Source organism: Drosophila tropicalis, unplaced genomic scaffold, assembly GCF_018151085.1.
Source record: "Drosophila tropicalis isolate 14030-0801.00 unplaced genomic scaffold, ASM1815108v1 contig_904, whole genome shotgun sequence".
Taxonomy (NCBI): domain Eukaryota; kingdom Metazoa; phylum Arthropoda; class Insecta; order Diptera; family Drosophilidae; genus Drosophila; species Drosophila tropicalis.
This window is the reverse complement of record NW_027173404.1, coordinates 59,381-66,543: the sequence shown is the minus strand read 5'-3', so window position 1 is coordinate 66,543 and position 7,163 is coordinate 59,381. Positions and strand designations below refer to the sequence as shown.

The window sequence follows — 7,163 nt, the reverse complement described above, 5'->3', positions numbered from 1 at the left end:
ATTTCGTAAGGAACATAAAAACCTAGAATGGTGGTAGTTTGCTTCCGCATTGTTTTAAGTTGCTCCGTGGGTATGTTCACTTGCCAAGTACTTATCAAAAAAATTCAATCTCAGATTCGAGAACTGTATACTTTTGGGAGTTTAATAGTCCTGTAGGATGAGGTGGTCAGCCACGTCAGAAGATTAGAATTAATAAGTACCGCCCGTATCGGTAATCCCTAAGGACCAAGTCAGTTAAATACCCAAATCGCTTAATAATTATGTTACACTTACCGAACTGTAACAAAATATTTCACGTTTCGCTTTTTTTTACAAGAAAACCATTTTCAATTTTAAAAAACTTGTAAAGGACGAAAACTACAAGATAGAAAAAAAGTATAATATTATCTAAAAGAAGTGTTTGACTGTGATGTTTTTTAGAAACGATTTTTAGTAGGTTGAGTTCGAGGGCCTTAATTTTTAAGTCATGGATTGCTTTGATCTTGAACAAAGGACTACTAAGATGAACGATTTTAAATCACATTTTTAAATTTTGAAGTAAAGTAATCGATTAAAAAACGTGGTAATTGATTACATTAACCCTTACTTTATTGGCAAAATTACTGAAATGTGTTATTCACAGATTAATTCAGTTTCTTTTTTTATTAATGTGTAAAAAATGCTTATTTATTTTATGAATAAATTTTATCGTGCTTGAGTAAGTGTGCCCGTGTCCTCTCTATTATCGACTAAATTAATCGAAGGAAAATATGACGGCTCAATCGTTAGGTTGAACTTAAAAAAATATAACAATATAATGAGCGAGAAATAATAAAGTGCTAAAACGCCGAATAAGATGAACAAATGTTTTCTGTAAAAAATCAAAGAAGTAAAACCTTAAGCGGTTCCACGAAGAGAAAAAAGGCAACGTTCCACGAATTTGTCAAACGTTTTAACATTTCGACAAATGTGAATTTCAAGTTTATATTTTGTAATCTGTCAAACGTAAATTTACTACCTGATGCTAACTTTAATACCGTGAATGACGAAAGCGACAACGAAGAAGATGGTAATATTGAAGTTAACGATAATTATGTACAAGATGAAAGAGACAAATTCAACCCTTCAGTAGCCAAGACTTGCTTTAAATTTTCATAACGTTGAATATTCAATTAAATCGTTTAATGGTGAAGATACCCTTTCCATCGAAGTACAAATTAATGAATTCGATTATCTTGTAACCATAGTTTATTGGAATGATTTACAAATATTTATATTTGCAAAACTGTCATTAAAAGGATTACATATAAAAGCTTTTTTGTTGCGAGCGAGCGAGGTATTTCTAACTGGTTAAAACTAAAAAAGGCGCCTTCAAGAATCAAGCCGACTACGAATAGTGCTCAATTGCACGAAATGATGGCTGATCGAAAATAGGAAAAAGCCATGTGTTCAATCAAACAACCATTCGTAATACGGACAAGAAATTAAAATCAGTATTTTTAGTAATTGATCTACAATTTCTTGACGAAGACTTGCTATTAACGCGAAGAATTTTGTAAAAGTGTGAAAGTAAAAATTAATCATGAATAATTGTAAAAAACGTGACAGCATCGAGTTTGAAACGGAAATTTCGGTGTTGATAAGAATAATTTAAATACATTAAATGTCGACGAGATTGAATTAAATACTGAAGCTAACGTAAGCAATTACGCAAAGAACGAGGTACGCGAACTGATTTAAAACTATAAATGCAAATGTAAATGCAAAGTCGACAAACGTGAAAATCCGAATCGTAGTCAATGATGATACCCCAATATACTCACGTCCGCATGGATTCGGTTATAACTACGTGTGTCGATATGCAATATGATATAACCTCACTCTCCCGCTGCGGCGGCATATACACATACATACTCTTATGTAAACATTTATACATTTATACATAAATATGTTTATACATAAGCATACCGTTCCTCTGCCTGCATTGCTAGCAAAGCAGCTACGCGGTCTTAGCTTTAATTAACAAATGTATCAGAATCAAGAATCATTGAATAAACTGAGCTCAAATGCAAAAAACATATTTGTGTCCCATATAAATATTCAAACTTAATACAATCTTGGATGATTATCCTACAATTGTTTCGGTTTTTTTTTAACATATTTTAAAATGCCAAAAATAAACAACAAATAACGAAGGACAATTCCTGTAGATTCAGTAAAGAAATGCTGAAATGGCAAACCGTTTTAACTGTTAAGTTAATCATGGAATCCGGGAAGGTTGGTGATCGTAAGGATATAACTTTTCATAATCATATCTAAGTGTTCCTTTTCAGCAATTGGCTATGCAGCTGCCGATCTCAGCTACGATATATGACCTGAAGTCAGAACTTGAACGGCATCTAAAAGTGCAATCGGAAATGTTGAAGATAACCGCATCAGGTGTTACGTTAGCTGAATCCGATCTCGTTACAGAAGTAGCTGGTCTAGGCAACAAGAAACGCAGCAAGCCGGTGTTGTCATGCTATAACGGAAACAATATGGTGGGCTTGATACTGTTTTCTCTTAAAGCAGAGGATGTTGCGGTTCCGTTAGTCGATAACCAGGTGTCGGATTCTTTAGTCATTGATCTTTGCTCTGGGTCTAGCAGCGATTCCACATATGATTGCAAACGCGGTCTAAAGCGAAAGGGCAATACACGCGAAAATCCTATGCCTTCTAAGAAGTAAGCGCAAGGAATAGAAGATCCGAATTAGATATAACAGAATATTCTGTCTATTGAATTTAGGTTCAAAAATGATGTCGAATTTAGTGAGGAGAGTATTCCAAGCACGTCATCCGTTGGAGCCATAATAGAGGCTTGCGGTATGGGAGGCTGCGGGATTAAGTCCAGGACTAAACCAGTCGAATCCGAATCGGACCTGGAAACGGAGGAAAATGGACTGCGGCCACCATACATGGATATATTGCCAGAAAACAGGCCGTTTGTGCTGGTGGTCTCTTCAGATTGTGCGAAGGATTATTACCATCTTGAAGATTTCTTCGGCAGTTTCCAGGATTATAGAAGCGTTGCATGCCTCATTCAATGAAGTGGCTCCCGTAACGGAGTTCAATGGACGACTGTTCGAGGCAGCCGCTGATGAAGATACAATGGAATGGGTGGCAAGAAATATTTGTTCTATGGGACAGTTTGAGGACATAAGTCTTATTAATTTCTTACGGTTAACCGCTGCAAGAGTTACATGGCCAAAAGTGGAGTGTAGCCTGAAACTTATTTTTAAGCTCCTAGAAAGCCAGAACTGTAATATTTCGACAGAGAAATGGGCAGTAGTTATTCAAAAAAATCTGCCGCGCTCTTCCCCTGAAAACGACACAGATATTTGCATTAATGAACAGGTCGAGATCTGGATGGATGCGGAGAGTGCCGATGCGATCAAAGAACGCTCTTATCGTTTGAAATATAGCTTCTGGAGGATACCATTTGAATTTTGCGATTAGTTGAGAAGTTGATGTATATATTTTTATGTTGTGGAATATATTTTTTTATATTAAAGATGAGTTTTGAAATAACGCTGAAAAAGAAATTTCGGAATTTCAAATAATTTTAAAGTTTTGGTTTAAAACAGTAAAACAGATTATGTGATCCGCAGAGACAAGTGCCTGATTCGCCACGAGCACGCTATAACCCAAATTGATCCAATGTGATGGAGCAGATGATCCAATTTCAATTTTGTGACTAGACGTTGTTTATATGATTGTTTCTGGAAAAATGTATGTGCTAAGAAAACTTTCACTGTTTTTCGGTCACTCACACGACAAAAAAAAATGACTTGACAAATAAGCGAAATTACGGTAAAATCGTACTCTTACGGCTCTCTTTATATTTTTTACGGTTAGTTCACGTGTCTAAGTTTCATTTAAGAGCAGAACATTTACGGTTACAGAACCTCTAATGCAGTAAATAATTTAAAGAGTAATCTCTTAAAAATGTAACAAGTTTACTAAAAACACAAACTCAACTTTTCTTACAAATATTTTGTACATTTGACCTTTTTTTCACTACTACTATTCAAAACTGTACATTTGGAACATTTCTTAATAAAATATAATGAAAAAAATACGGATATTTGGAACTTTATGTTTGGGTCCTGTGGTTGACCTTTTTCCGGAAATGCCTATATCTAGATTCATCAATACACAGACGAGGAAACGAGCTTCAATTAAAATGGTAAAAAAAAACCAACAGCATCAGAACGAATCATCAACTTCAACTCAAAACATCCGAAGTCAATGATAATGAATACAGCAAGAGGTTGTATACAACGGATGCTCAACGTATCGGACCATTTTTCATAAAAAAACAGAGGTAGAAATAAGACAAATTTTAAAGGATAAGGACGTTACTAATAACTCACAGTAAGAAAACAAATAGAGAACCCATAACAAAACGCATTATGTCCGTCATATGCGTCCCACAACTGTCGGAAAGACTAGCAAACTCGGATCGCTACAACACTGTATAACACACAAAACCCAACAACACGTTACGGAGGTATATTCAACAGGACAAAAAGCAAGATTAATACAATGGACAAGAGCAATGTAGTTTATAAAATACCATGCAACGGGAATAATGCAGAAAACTGAAGAAAATTACATAGGTACACTTCAATATACAAAAAGCGGCACTTATGGCACTGTGCGGCCAACGTGCGGTGGACATTCACCTTCCATTTTACTGCAGCAAACATGGTAAATGAAGAAAAACATTACACCAAACGGTTCACTTTCGAAATGCTGCAGATAAAAAATACCCTGACAAATATAAGACTTAGTAATAAGGTAGATACCGACAACTACGCTCATTTATACAGGCATTTATTAGGGACAAATCAGTGTATAGCTTCACGTTACAGAGTGCGGACGTGCAAAAATAAGTAGCTGATGTAATCACACTTAAATGTTAGTTTATTCTAAAATGGTGTTTGTTATAAGCATTGCTCTACACAACTGTTAATTTTGGAAAAACTAAATAATTTTTGGAATCCATAGACTCTTGTGCATAAAACATAGTTAAGATCTCAACTCGGTTCAAAGAGGATTTTTACATTGATATTTAGATAATATATGAAATATGAAATCTAGCTTGGTCTATTCGTGTATATCTTCCATCAGTGGCTTAATCCTTTTATTAACCACTTCGAAGCGATTTCATGTTGCCTTGATTTGTCATCATTAGTGTTCACGCCACTGAGTGAACAGCAGGGAGGGAGTGGTAGAAATGTTTTTCCAAAAGCGAATACGGTTACGCCGACCACCCGCACTTTTAACTCCAGTTTTACTTTAGCCCGAAACATATCGTGGGTGAATACTTGCCTGTAAATAAATCATTGTGTTTAAAACTAGGTTAAAATTAAATTCCGGCGCGTTTTAATTACTTGTACCAAATCGTTTTAGTATTTTGGGCCTTCTTTAGTTTATTTATCACAGTATCATCGGTGGACTTAACCTGTTTAGATACCTCTTGATCAGTATTGCTTGTCGAATGTAATGATATATATATGGAATCGGATTATTATGACTTATTCCATATTTCAGGCAATTTAACCTCATTGAAACCGTCTTCGACTTGTTTTGGAAATCTTTTGCTTGTCCTCGTTGATGATCTGCTGACTCTTAGCTTGCGCTGAACTGGTGGTGCACTCAAGCGATTCTCAATTGTGGTCTCTCGCTAAGTTGCATGGTAGCAGCCGGTTTCAAGATCTTCGATTAGGTAATTTTAAGCGAGAATTGTGTTGTAGTCCGCTTCGCATTGCGACTGAGCTTACGATCTCCACTGGGAGAGTGCGTGTACTTTTGCCGGGGTATCATAATTAACTGCAGCAGATGATTGTTAATTTTATCAAGAAGAACTTGTAAACCCAACGATCAAATCGCAAATGATCCTAAAGAGTACCCTTTATCAGCAAGTGTACAGGAATATTCTTCTGCCCATACGTGCGATGGAAACTCATCTTTAGTAATCAGAATTTCTGTATATGATCAAAATCCGTAGTGGTTGCCCATTTCACTTTCTTCATCAGATTTAAAGATATCAAAGAGCTAAAAATAGGCCGGAACACAAGTCATTTAGATGCATATAATTTGAATTCAGTTTTCCATTTATCCACTCCAGATGCTCAGTTCGGGGTATATAACGGCCATCGAATGGATTGCTGGTCGCAGTAACATTTCTTTTCGACATAAACTGAAAGGATTATTAGGATTAGTAAACCATAACACTATTAGAAGAACTGAAAGTAAAGCAATTCTAGTAATAAAGAAAAGATAAGTTCACAAAGCACGGCACGCATACACATATGGTTTATATAGAGCTGCGCTTGTGTGTATGCACGTAGTAGCAGCGGTTGAGCAGAGCCGATCTGTATAGGTATCTAATCTTATATATATAATGAAGTAAGTCGACTCGCCGACTTGGGTTTCACCAGGTGAAACAAATATTTTAAATTTCGAAAACCAGATGTATGTCTATTAAATTGTTTTTACATGCCTCATACTATGTGCTATCTCGCTCACTCCACAAACACACGAGCACTCTAGCGCCGCTACTAGCCAACGGCCAATCCTGGCCTTATGCACGTTCATACTCATATTTTGCATGTTTCTTGTCCGATTTGGTAGTTTGGTAGAAATAGTTAGTCTGGCGAATTTAAATGCGAAATCAAAAACTACAGAAGGAAATCGGTTTTTTACAAATTATGGAGGCGAAAGTCGACGTGGCAAAATATGAGAAGATGTATACTCTGCGCGCATACTAAGCCAGTGAAATTACTAAATTTTTTGACTTTAGCTTTGTTAGTTTTTGACAAAATCAGTTTTGTTTGATTTGCGGGGGCGGAATTGGGCGTGGCAAAATTTTTAAATAGCCAATATCTGCGCGTCTATTGAACTAGTCTACATACCAAATTTAAAGTCGGTAGCTGTCATAGTTTTTAAGAAAATCTGTTTTATGGGGGGGGAATTAAATGCAGCGGGGAGGGGGGGGCGGAAAAAGTGTGAACAATTGGTTTCTGCGGCAGCTAAACAAAATTAAACAATTTGATGTCTCTAGCTGTTATACTTTTTAAGAAAAATAGTTTTATGTGATTCTTTTATGTGATACATTTACATACTACATGAGTATACAT

General features: G+C 35.9%; 1 long non-coding RNA gene across 3 annotated transcripts; it reads right to left on the bottom strand.

Annotated features, from left to right (window-relative positions):
• Positions 1 to 4,926: 4,926 nt before the first annotated feature.
• LOC137586114 (uncharacterized) lies at positions 4,927 to 6,541 on the bottom strand. Of its 3 annotated transcripts, none has more exons than XR_011033693.1 (3): positions 6,527 to 6,541; positions 5,415 to 6,223; positions 4,927 to 5,352 (listed from the first exon to the last, which is right to left on the bottom strand). It is a non-coding gene; the product is annotated as an uncharacterized lncRNA (long non-coding RNA). The 3 variants fall into 3 exon arrangements; XR_011033692.1 differs by lacking the exon at positions 6,527 to 6,541 and adding an exon at positions 6,332 to 6,346; XR_011033691.1 differs by lacking the exon at positions 6,527 to 6,541 and having other exon boundaries at positions 5,415 to 6,493.
• Between the last annotated feature and the right edge of the window lie 622 nt (positions 6,542 to 7,163).